Below are 13,249 nucleotides of genomic sequence, written 5' to 3' on the forward strand. Positions count from 1 at the left end.
GGCTTTATGAGTAAGCGAAGCCTGGTTGGCAGAGGTCTCTTGAGATCTCTTCGAGCGATGGATGCGTATCTTCTCCAGACTCCCGATGCATCTTTTAGCTGTGCTTGTAGCACTGGGTCTGTCACTAAGGCAAACTGGAGGGTTGTCTTGAAATCCGTTTGGATTTTAGGAGTCTCTTGACAGATCCCGCTATTTCCTTCCTTATCTTTAGAGGGATGGAAAGACGGTGTGACTGAAGGTTCCAATGGATTCCTAGCCATTGAAACTTCTGAACTGGAGACAGTCGAGACTTTTTGGTGTTGATTTTGAAGCCCAGATGTTCCAGGAACTGGGTCATGTTGAGTCCGAAAGGCATAGCTCTGAAAGCGGACTGCCTTTTCTGAAGCCTGAATCCTAGGTAGGAGGAGGCCTGGCGATTCATTGGAATGTGCCAGTAGACGTCCACCAAGTCTATTGAGACTGTGTATGCCTTGCAAGGTAGTAGGGCTCTTATATGTTGAAGAGTTAACATCTTGAATTTGTTGTTCGCTATGACCTTGTTAAGAGGGGACAAGTCCAGAATGACTTGGAGTTTGTCGGAGTCCTTCTTGGGAACACAAAACAGTCTTCCCTGGAACCTGGTGGACTTTAGCCTCTAGATCACCTTCTTGTTCAAGAGTTCTAGGACGTATTCTTCCAGGACATCGGGGGGGGGGGGTGTTGGAAGAATTGGTGGAAGGTTGGAGGTGGTGTTACCAAGCTCCAGCCTAGTCCATTCTTGATGATGCTGTGAGCCCAAGGATTGATTGATTGATTGATTCAAAGTTTTCAGGCATCCTGACATCTGAGGTCATTGACGCCGGTAACATTTAATTTATGTATACAAAAATAAAAGATAAAATAAAATAAAAAATAAAAGAGTATTCAATTAAAATCATAAAAGTTGAATGTAATAAAAGTTAAATATTTTTCAGAAGACCTGCTTCTGAAATAAATCTAAAAATGCCACTTGCATGGTAGGACACATCATTTCCAAGAATCTTGGCAAGGATGAACCTGCCACCCTCACCTCGAGCCTCAAACAAATATCTATTCCGCAAGTTGTTATAATTGGGGCATTCGGTCAACAAATGCCTTACTGTTAGAGGTACTACACAGTCGTCACAATATGGTTGGTGTTGGCCCTTCAGCAAAAACTCGTGTGTAAACCGAGTGTGACCAATACGGAGACGACAAAGAGACGTCTCCCATTTTCGGGGCATCATATTATACCTCCAAGGAGATATGTCATTTGTTATCTCTCGCATTTTATTGCCATCTTGACTATCCCATTGCTGTTGCCATTTATTGCAAACCAATTTCTTGATGTCAGGTAAGAAATCATCACAGGGAATGGGATACCTTCTTGGCCGCAACTCTGATGCAGCCTCCTTAGCCAGTGAATCTGCCTTCTCATTCCCAGACACACCTACATGTGCTGGAACCCAACAAAATTGAACTGTTATACCTCTCCGTCCAATTATGAAAAGCCATTCTAAAATCTTTAAAACTAAAGGGTTATTAGAATTAAAAACTTCCATAGCTTGAAGGACACTCCTTGCATCACTAAAAATTGTAAAATTACCCTCCTTCTCCAACGCTATTTTCTCAATAGCGGTTAATATGCCATACAGTTCGGCAGTAAATATGGAAGCGGTCAGAGGAAGTGCACCTCTACAATTAAAACCATTACTATGTACTCCAAATCCAACGCCAGCATCAGATTTGGAGCCATCAGTATAGATAAAAGTTGATCCTCTATGTTCTCTAACATGTTCATTAAAAAGAGACCTGGCTTCTAGGTCTGACATATTCTTCTTATCTCCAATAAAATATTTACAAAAAGATATCTCTGGTAACTTCCATGGAGGCGTTGGTGATACCTTGAATGGAAGTACCTTATTTCTAATTAAATCCAGACTATTTAATAATCGTTTCACCCGAAAGCCATAAGGTTGAGGAGATTTTGGGTGCAACTCAAAGTATGATGCGTGTCTTACAAGGCTTGCAGTCTGAAAGGCGAGAGAGTTAGGGAGTCTTTGCAATCTAAACCAATACCGAAGAATGGAAGACATTCGGTATAGGTCTAGAGGTAACTCTCCAGCATCAACAAGGAGACTTGGGATAGGCGAGGTTTTAAAAGCTCCAGTAGACAATCTAATACCTGCATGATGTATCGAGTCTAATATTTTTAACCGGCTTGGGGTGGCTGAAGAATATACCTCACAACCATAACTAATTTTGGAAAAAATCAAGGCCTTGTATAATTTTAAAATAGTATTGCGGTCTGCCCCCCACGATGTATGGGACAATACTTTTAAGATATTCAGAGCTTCAACACATTTAGCTTTTAATGCTTTTAGGTGAGAAACCCATGTCAGCCTACAATCAAATATCAAACCTAAAAATTTAGCTTCTCTTGCACATGGTATCCGTTGACCTTTAATGTATATATCTGGGTCTGGATGTACTCCCCGGATACGACAAAAATGGACAATGGTAGTTTTACTTGTCGAGAACTTGAATCCATTCATGTCAGCCCACTGGATAATTTTATCAATAGAGAGTTGGATTTTTCTCTCAACCATTGCCATTCTAGTGCCAGCAAATGATATTGAGAGATCATCCACAAATAATGTTGAGAGAACATCCTGGCGAATGGCTGAGGATATCCCATTAATTGCTAGTGCAAAAAGGGTTACACTCAGCACACTACCCTGAGGAACTCCTTCTTCCTGGCACTTACTCTCTGATCGAGTTTCCCCCACTCTCACTTGAAAAACTCTACGTGAAAGAAATGCCTGAATAAATAGTGGCAGCTCTCCTCTCAATCCCAATTCATGAATGGTTTTAAGAATACCATATCTCCATGTGGTATCATATGCCTTTTCAAGGTCAAAAAATACTGTAACATGGTGCTGTTTGGAAGCAAAGGCTTCACAAATAGAAGACTCAAGTCGTATCAACACATCAGTCGTTGAGTGCATTTTTCGGAATCCACATTGAATCGGTGATAAAATACCTTTCTTTTCAAGGTACCATATCAGCCTTGCATTGACCATCTTCTCCATAATTTTACATAAACAAGATGTCAATGCAATAGGACGATAGTTTGCTGCTAAAAACTTGTCTTTACCGGGTTTTAAAAAGGCTAAAATAATGGCTAGTTCCCAAACACTTGGGTAACTATGATCATGCCATATTCTATTAATAATGCTTAAAATAAATAGCTTTGTATTAAAATGTACATGTTTAATCATTGCATATGGAATTCCATCGGGTCCAGGGGCTGTATCGTTGCAATGAGCAAGTGCGGAATCAAATTCTCTTTCAGTGAAAGGAGAATTATACGACTCTTCCCTTCTTGTTGCAAAATTTAAAATTTTATTTTCTTCAGTGCTCCTATACTGGTGACCAGGGGCTCCTTCACACTTGCTGGATACATTTGAAAAATGATTAGCCAAGGCATTGCTAACTTCATTTGCTTCAGTTACATACTGGCCATTCACCTTCAACACTGGTGGTGGGTTGGGGGTGAATTTGCCAGCTATCTTTTTTACTTTCCTCCACACAGAAGATGGTGGTGTTCTACTGTTAATGGAGGAAACAAAAGACATCCATGACTGGCGCCTTGCTTCTTTCATGACACGACGGAACTGTGCTCTACATTTCTTGTACATAATTAAATTCTCATCAGTTCGGAGTCTACGCAATCGTGTTAGAGATCTTCTTGTGGCTCTGTGGAGTGCAGTTAGTTCTGAAGACCACCACGGGACTGGTCGTCGTTTGAATAACCCTGTTGTTTTGGGAATTGAATTGACTCCTGCTGTATGAAGAGTTCCATTCAGCAGGTCTATAGCATCATCAATACTTTCAAACTGTTCTGCTCTCCCTTCGATTTCACTTAGCTCAGAAAATTTAACCCAGTCTGCCTTGTCTAGATTCCAACGTGGCGATCTTTGCAAAGGTGGACCCTTGTTGGTGTTTATAATGATTGGTGCATGATCACTAGTATGCCAATCATCTAATGTCCTCCAATCAAAATCAAGAAGGCAGTTAGAGCTTGCAATTGAAAGGTCAATGCATGACAAAGTACCTGTCTGAACATGGAAGTGCGTGGGCTCTCCTGTATTAAGGAGCCCCACATCCTCATTCTCCACAATTGATGAGATAATATTGCCCCTTGTGTTGGCCAAAACATCACCCCATAAAGGATGTCTACCATTCATATCTCCCAGTAAGAGAAAAGGTTGAGGGAGTTGTTGAATAACTTCTGCTAAATCATCATATAAAATATCATCATTTGGAGGTAAGTACAGAGAGCATATTGTATATTTTCTCCCTATATCAATTTGTACAACAACTGCCTGCAGGGTTGTACGTATAGACATGGGTATTTGGGGAACATCTCGACGAATGTACATGAGACTTCCGCCATGGCTCCCTGCTTGTTGATTATATGGTGTTCTATAGCTAACATACTCTCGAGGACTAGGAGTGTTAGAATCAAGCATACTTTCCTGTAGACATACTATTATGGGGGAATGCTCATGAATTAGGAGCTTAAGTTCTTCATATTTCGCCCTCAAACCCTGACAGTTCCATTGCAAAATGGAGGAGAAAACTATGGATTATTTCTGGAAGACGTCTTGGGTGAGGTCTTCCCATTAGCAGTTTTTAATCTAACATTATTACTTGTAGGTTTCTTCAGAGATGGTCTTGTTATGTTGGGTTTTACGTTGGAGTTTTTCTTTTTATCTTTTTTATATATTTGTTGAGGGGGATGGTGGACCTCAACTTGAATTTCTGATTTATTTAAATTGTCTTCTGGTTGATTGAGCCCAAGGATCGAAGGCCCAACGATCCTGAAAGTGGCGAAGTCTCCCTCCCACCAGAAGCATTTCATTGCTTCTGGTTTCCCCAGGGTTTTCCACCTCGGCCGCCTGCTCCGTTTCCTCCTCTCCCTCTAGATGGGTGTCGAGAGGAGTTTCTGCCGGAGCCTCTACCTTTGGGACCAAAGGTAGTAGACTGCTTTTCGCAGGCTGGTGTGAAGACTGGTGACTGAGCCACCACTGGCTGAGGGACCAGCTGAAAGGTCTGTTGTGGCTGAGCCACCAACTGGGGAGTAGCGGGTGCGGTAAACTGGCGTTTAGCCTGACGCTGCTGGGGTCGGGGCTTCTTTGATTTCTTCTTAGGTTGGGGGCCCTCATCCTGAGAAGATTTCCTCTTTCTTGACATGCCCCACTTGTTGAGAAGGTTCCGGTTCTCAGTGTCGGTTCTGTCACCAATCTCTTTCACGAGGTCGTTAGGGAAGAGATCTTTCCCCCAAATGTTGGAGAAAATCACTTTCCGGGGTTCATGTTTGACGGTGGCATCCGCAAACACGAATTCTCTACAGGCTCTCCGGGCCTTGATGAAGCTGTAGAAGTCCTTCGTCAAGGTGGCGAGATGGGACTTAGCAAGAACCATGTAGAAGCCTTGGACCCGAGTGTCCCCGGCCATTGTCTCAAGCTGCACTTGATGAGACAAGGAGGCAGCCAGCCTCTCTTTTGCATCCTGCTCCCGACGCAGAAGGTACTCGGAGAGCTTGGGGAGGTTTTCATTAAACTGCCGTCCTGCGACGTCAGCCTCCAACTTTCCTACAGAGAAAGTTAACTGGATGTCTTTCCAGATCTTGTCGTCGGGAGGGAAGGCGAGGGAGAGGGGCCTACATTCCTCAAATGTAGGGCAGGGTTTCCCTTCCTCCACCGCCTTCAACACTGCCAGCAGGGACTTTTCAGCAAGGGGAAGACCATGGTGGCAGGAACAAGAAAGGATGGGTGTTTCTTGCTCGGGGTCGGCACCTTGGAGTTGGTGTAGCCTTTGCTCTTAAGGCAGTTGGCTAGAAGAGCTTGAGCCTTAGCGTGGTCGAAGACAATGACCTCCCTAGGCTCGGTCTCCTCCTTGGAGACTGGCTCGGAATTGAGATGAATGTAACAGTCGGGGTAAGCTTCTAAACTAGGCCAAAACTCCACCTCTTCGAGGGGAACAGCGCCTAGTTTATCATTGATGAAAATCCATCCACTCATGATGGGCATGTGTTCTGCATGCCTCCAGGGGTTGGTCACTGAGCAGAGGGGAAGATCCTTAACACTGATCTTCTTCGTCGTCTGTTTCGATAGATGGAAGATCTCCCTCTTAAGATCCGCGTGTTCCTGACGGAACCTCTCATCCAGGAGTGCTACCAAGGCCTGGAGACTATCCTGGTTGGCCATTACTGCGGGCACAGGAGTGGAAGAAGTAGAGGGTATGGAATCCGATAGAGCAATGGAATAAACAGAGGGGGCGCGGGCGACCTCGCCCTTGGAGTCAGGAGTCTCCACATGCTCCTCCTCCTCTTGACCCTCAGCCATCAGGGTCCTTTCGGTGGTGTCCGACACTTCCGACATTCGTTCCACCTCATCAAGATTGAATTCTTGAAGTGCGTCCGAAACGTCCAGTTCGACCGTCAGATGGACGCAGGGGATCTCAGTCTTGGGAATGACGGTATCCACAGACGCCTTTGGAAAGAGCAAAGCTCTCATTTTCTCATTTGGAAGATAGGGCCCCTTGGCGTTCTTTTGGAAACCACGCACCCATTTGCGCAGTTTCTCTCGGGTGATGTCCCTGGCCTCCGCTGAGAGTCCCTTGGGAGATGGAACAGCTGGCGTGGGTTCGGCGCGCTAGGTGGCTGTAGAAATCCGGGCGTCGAACACTGTAGAAGGCGCTCTCACACCGTAGGTACTCCTCCTGTAAAAGAAAGGGGCACATGAGTCTGCGGAAGTCAATTACAATGACTTAAAGTAATCTTAGATTAGTAATAAAGTTATACAAACTTATAAGATTCCTTTAAAGTGTAAGCTTAGTATAGGTAAGCTGGAAAGAAGCAGAAAAGACACATACTTGTGCATCCCGCCCAGGTCAATTGCCGTGACCCCACGCCATAAATAATTCTAAGGGCTCCTCAGGAGCCTAGAGAGGAGGAAGAAATATCCACATTGGATAAAGCGAAGCTTAGACTTCCTCTGGGGAATTAGTCATGGTGAGAGGGGGGAAGCTGAGTTCATTCAGCATAGAAGAAAAGGGAGAGAATGATTCCTCCCTATTCAGATTAGGTCCCGGCAAGTGGCTGTGCATGGATGCACAGAGTATGCTGGAAGAATTTACTGCACAATATACACCATAGTTTACAGTCTAGGGTATGTACTATACCATAGATGTACTGGCTATCGATAGTCACTGCCGGCACCGGGCCGGCAGGGGAGAAGTGACAGTCCACTGAAGTAAAATGATTAGGTGGCGCCAGGAGCGTGACGGCATGCCGGAAGCGCGCCGGGCCCCGGCAAATCTCCATCGAGGGGAAACCCTTCCCAGCCATCAGTCTATGTGGCAGAGAGAGGGTGAAACCTCTGGGTGATGGCAGATCGCCGGCAAGTCGGCGGCCCCCGGCAGCCGGCAAGCAACCGGCGAAGGTATTCCAACACTGACGTCAATCGATGAGACAGAGAGGATAGCGGTTTACACTGACGGCTGTTGCCAGCAGCATAGAGGTGGCAGTGGACCAGCACTGATAGAAAGAGAGAAAGGATAGGAGGAGAAAGAGGGAAGGGCAGTAACTCAAAACCCAGACCTCGTCTTCCTCCGGAAGGAGTGTTCAAACGAAAAGGGAGAGGGTAGCAACCTTTCATCCAGCCGCAACAGAGCCGGCAGCCAGCTAGAGTTGCGGGTGGCGGCCCAAGGGAGGACCGAGGAACACTCTAAGATAGGGAGGCCTTCCGCTGGCAGACCGACCTGTCGTATGCTATCCCATAGTTCGACTATATGCGGGAAGCGTAGCAGTCCGGACTAACCAACTAAAGGACCGAGCGAACCCACAACCCGCCGGCACGCGGTGGAGATGTAGGACGGCGGACAGAGGTGTGATGGCTAGGCCAACACAAAAGGACAGAGGGGGGAGGGGCAAGTGTCCTGAGAAGGAGTATAGGAGGAGGCGTAGCCCCCACCGACACTCCAAGGGGGGGGGTTCTGTTTCAGGGCTAGTACTATCCCAGGTGTAGGAAGAATTTATTCTCCAGCCTAGGGTAGGTTAGCACAGAAAAGGTACAGTACTGATGTGCCCTCCTAAACTATAAAGAAACAGAATCCCTGGTCTGTCTAACCTAGGCTTGAGGAGCAAGTCCCCAAACCAGGAAAGACAGGGGTAGGACAGGTCGCTAGACCACAGGGAGGAAGGGTCGTAACCCAACCAGGTGTGGACTAGGGGGAAGGGCAGAGCCGGCCCCCCACCTTCGCCTACCAGCAGGAACCAGAAGGAGAGTTCATTCTCCTAATGGGGTAGCTGGGGGCGAATGACTAGTACACTGAGGTTCTGTCCCAAACTAAAAGCCCATGTACTATGGCTAGGAGGGGGGAAAGAAAAACCTAGCCTAACCTTACTCGAATACGATTCAAGGTAAGGAGGGCTAGGATGTAGCCTAGGCTACCTCAGAGGGAGGAGATTACCTTGGGTAAGGTAACTAGGGAGGTGAGAAAGTATACAAGAGCCCTAGCGTTAGGTTAGGGGCAAGGGAGTCGACTACCAAGATAACCGAAACGCTTTGTATACTTCCTAGAAGGCGAAAACATATGTGCAATCACTAAATCTTATATGTATAAATGCCTATATCTTCATTTCGTAATTTAACACTAGGAACACTTATTATATCATGCATGAAAGTAAACGAAAATGCCTAGGCTATCGAGCCTAGGGGCTAGGCTAGCAATCTAGCATGAGAATCGGCTACCTACACTTGCCGAAATGAATACAATCGGCATAATATAACTAATTCCTAGCAATGAAGACTAAATAACTAATAGTGATAATTAGTTAAGAGACCGGGAAGGTTGTTCAGTCTGACTAAATAAATCATGGGAGGCGAACAACAGCGTCATGGATGACGCCTCCGGTCAAGGCACAGCTCCGCCACAAAACACGGTATTTTAAGATAAAAACACATTACTTTACGGCTAGAGCTCATTTATACAATACAAATTTTTTCTACACATAGTATTCCAGAAAGAATTGTTACAGATAATGGTCCACAATTTACCTCACAAGAGTTTAAAGAATTTTGTAACGTCAATGGTATAAAATATACATTTTCAGCAACATATCATCCCTCTACCAATGGAGAGGCTGAAAGATTTTTTCAAACATTTAAACACAATATGAAGTGTATAAAAGCAATTTCAGGTAATATATTTTTGCATGTATCAAAGTTTTTATTGTCTTATAGAACAACGCCGCACAGCACAACAGGCGTGACACCCTCAAATTTGTTGATGGGAGGAGGATAAGGTGTAAGTTAGATTTGTTGTATCCAAGTTTGCAAAGTGATTTAGAAGATAAAGGGTATAAATAAGTTGAACATTTACCGAAGTTAAGACATTTTTTTCCTTTATCTGATGTCATGGTAAGATCGTACAACACTCCAGAGAAGTGGCTACCTGGAGAGATTGTAAGAGAGATAGGAAATTTACATTATGATGTGGGTGGAAATATTGTAAAATGTCATGTTGATCAATTACAGCCATTAAACAGAAATACAGTTGAGCATGTGAATGTTAGAGATGAAAAACTTTCAGAAGTAGTTAGATTAAATGAGTCAAATATTAACCAAGATGTTCCAACATCAAATGTAGATTCAGAACCAATTCATGTACAAGTACAAGATGAGGTTAGAGTACTTCCTAATAGGATTAATAGAGGAAAGCCCCCTGAGAGATTATATTTCATAAAGATTTTTACAAAGTCAAGTTAAGGGGGAGGAGACTGTTATGCATTGTTGTAATAATGTACTGTATTACCTCAAATGTTACGTGTATTGCGCGACATTGCATCATATTGCACTGATTAAACATGTTTGAGAATGTATATAACTGAAATGATGTATTTTGATATTAGGATTCAAGCATTTATTAGAGTACTTCCTAATAGGATTAATAGAGGAAAGCCCCCTGAGAGATTAGATTTATAAAGGTTTTTACAATGTCAAGTTAAGGGGGAGGAGACTGTTATGTATTGTAATAATGTACTTTATTACCTCCAATGTTACGTGTATTGCGCAACATTGCATCATATTGCATTGATTAAACATGTTCGAGAATGTATATAACTGAAATGATAAATTTTGATATTGGGATTCAAGCATTTATTAATTACCTCAAAGATAGGATGTGATTCTTTCTACTTTTGCATTGCAGTAGGATTCAAGTTTTTTGAGAGCGATGCTCTTTTATTGGTTAGCAATGTTTTGGTTTGTCAGTTATTCATGAGACGCTACAAGCTCAGCAGTTGGGAGTTGGTTGTTAGAAGAGTCAGAGCAATCTAATCAGAAGTCATGAAAATGGATTTTGAGCGAAGCTAAAAATCTACTTTTGGGTGAGATAGCCATGACGTCCTGATGGAAGGTTCCTTCAGTAGCTTCCTGAGGGTATATATGACTACAGTAGATATTCCCAGAGAATTAAACTGAAGGTTTCACAGAATTCTAACTTCTGGCGCGAGTACTCATAAGGTTTCCCTTTAGGATATCATATGATAACAGGGGACGTATGCTTGACACGCCACATAGCTATCTGCACCCCACATAGCGTTTACGCTTCGAGGGGGAATTGTGGCTATTATCAGGAGGAGCCTTTACAAAACTCTCCTCCTGCGTTACTGTTACGGTACCTAGCAATGTAAACAAACGGCCGCCATAGCTGGCGGCCATCTTGGTTTACGTCACATCCACGCACTTCATTCCTGATTCTATCCAGTGTAACTGTCAGCCTCCATGATACAATAAGAAAGGGAGGGGCCTCACAGCCCAGAATAGAGAACGAGGGTGGGTCCATCAGGACGTCATGGCTATCTCACCCAAAAATAGATTTTTCGCTTCGCTCAAAATCCATTTCTTGGGTTCAAGCCATGACGTCCTGATGGAAGTGTACCAGAGAATTAGTGTATCGTGGATTTTTCCCCATTTTAGTAGTGCCTTTTACTTCAAACAATATTCCTTTGGTCTGATGACCTTAGAGACCGTGACATCTCCGTTACATGTCGCTACCAATGGCATAAGCTATGACATGGCTTCCTGCCCCCCTGGCAGGGAAGTCCTGTTTGGACGATAGGAACATCTCGAAGTATCCTGATGAAAACAAACTCACCTGTATATAGGATCTTGTCGGTCTCGTAGACAGATCAGGAAAGTTAATTACTTGTGTAGGAACAAATATTTCACTTTTCTTAGGTGAGCTTATATCAAACAGGAGCAATATTATAACATGAATTATAATAAGGTTGAAATAGGGGCAAATAAAACTCAGTAACAGTAGTATATTTCACATAGAGGGGCGAAATAAGACGCACATGGAAGAGAAAATTCTATTTTACTCAAGAAAATATTCGCAATAATATGAAATAAGATAAATAATTTAAATAAAATTTTTGAATAATAAACATAGATTAATGACTACATAAGACAAGGGTGTGGAATCTGAAAGGGAAAACTTGTCATTACACACATGGGTTCCAAAGGAACTAAAAGTCTTTTAAGTCACAATACACTTCATGCCCGAATAAACATGTGGCACACGTGTTCAAATCTATGTTACCTCACCTTGTAGAAGAACAGTCTTTCGTGCCACTAAATGGCACTTAAAATCATTGTATCGCACTATGGTCAACACAGGCACCCATTGAGTTAGAGTCCCGAAATAACTCACTGTCCTATGCAGCACTAAGCAGCAGGTTTCAGCACACTACCTGCAGCTACCACGAATCTTTTCACTTCGTGCACCTGCTTCGCATAGTGTTTAAAGAACACTCTTGAGGATTTCCAGCCTGTGAAGGATCGAATGCTTTTGAAATCCATACCATGGAAAAAATTTAGGGAAGAGGCGACCTTTCTAGGATCATGACCTGCGGGTGTACTATCAGGAATAGCTCTGCGAATAAAGTAGGTGATTTTCGCCCTTAGTTGTTCAAGTGACAAATCACTACCCGATGTTTCTCTTTTAAAGAGTTGTCCTCCGCCAAAGTTTGAAGTTCTTCGAAGATAGACCTTTAGACTCTCCACTGGGCATAGAGAGACATCTTCCTTCAGAGGGCAGATTCTCCATGGGCCCCACCTCTTAGTAGGGAGTTCATTCTTAGCGAGAAACGTTGGGTCAGGGAAGAGGATAAGTTCCCCTGTTTTGGCGAACTGTATCTGGCCCTCTTCCCTAGATAAAGCCACTATTTCACTGACTCGTGCTCACGAGGTGAGAGCAAAAAGGAAAATCACTTTTTGAGGCAAGTCTTTCAGAGGGCAAGATTCATTGTCCAGGCTAGAGGCAAAATGGAGCACCTTATCCAGAGACCAGGAGATGGGTCTCGGTGGGGGTGCAGGACGGAGTCTAGCACATGCCTTCGGAAGTTTGTTAAAGATTTCGTTGGACAGGTCTGTCTGGAAGGCATACAGTAATAGTCTTGTCAAGGCCGATTTACAAGTGGAAATCGTGTTGGCTGCTAAGCCTTGTCCATGAAGGTGAATGAAGAAGGATATACAGAAATCTATGGTTATTTCCTTAGGATTCTTTGCCTTGACGAAGGATACCCACTTCTTCCAGGATGACTCATATTGCCTTCTGGTAGACTTTGTTTTGTATTCCTCTAAGAAGTCTAAACATTTCTTCGAGATTCCAAATCTTTTCTTCACGGCTAGGGAGAGAAAATCATGAGATGAAGGTCTCGGGTTTTCCTTGATGAAGCGAAGACAGTCGACTTCTGGACCTGCTGGGAGAGAACTGGGTCCGGCAGAGGGATCAACTTGAGCTGTAGCTCCAGGACTAGAGGGAACTAGTTGCTCCGGGGCCACTTGGGAGCCACTAAGGCTGCTGTTCCCTTGAAGGTTCTCAGCTTGGAGAGGACTTTCAGCAGAAGGTTGGGTGGAGGGGAGAGGTAAATCTTGGACCATCTGTTCCAATCCAGGGACATGGCGTCCACCGCTTCTGCTTTGGGGTCCTCGTATGGAGTCACGTATAGAGGAAGTTGGTTGTTGTCGCTCGTCGCGAAGAGGTCGATCTGCAGTTCCGGGACTTGACGGGATATGAAGGAGAATGATCTTGCGTCTAGAGACCATTCCGACTCTATGGGGCTTGTCCTCGATAGAGCGTCCGCCGTCACATTGCTGAATCCTTGTAGGTGAAC

The sequence above is a fragment of the Palaemon carinicauda genome, chromosome 13 (assembly GCF_036898095.1).
Source record: "Palaemon carinicauda isolate YSFRI2023 chromosome 13, ASM3689809v2, whole genome shotgun sequence".
Taxonomy (NCBI): Eukaryota; Metazoa; Arthropoda; class Malacostraca; order Decapoda; family Palaemonidae; genus Palaemon; species Palaemon carinicauda.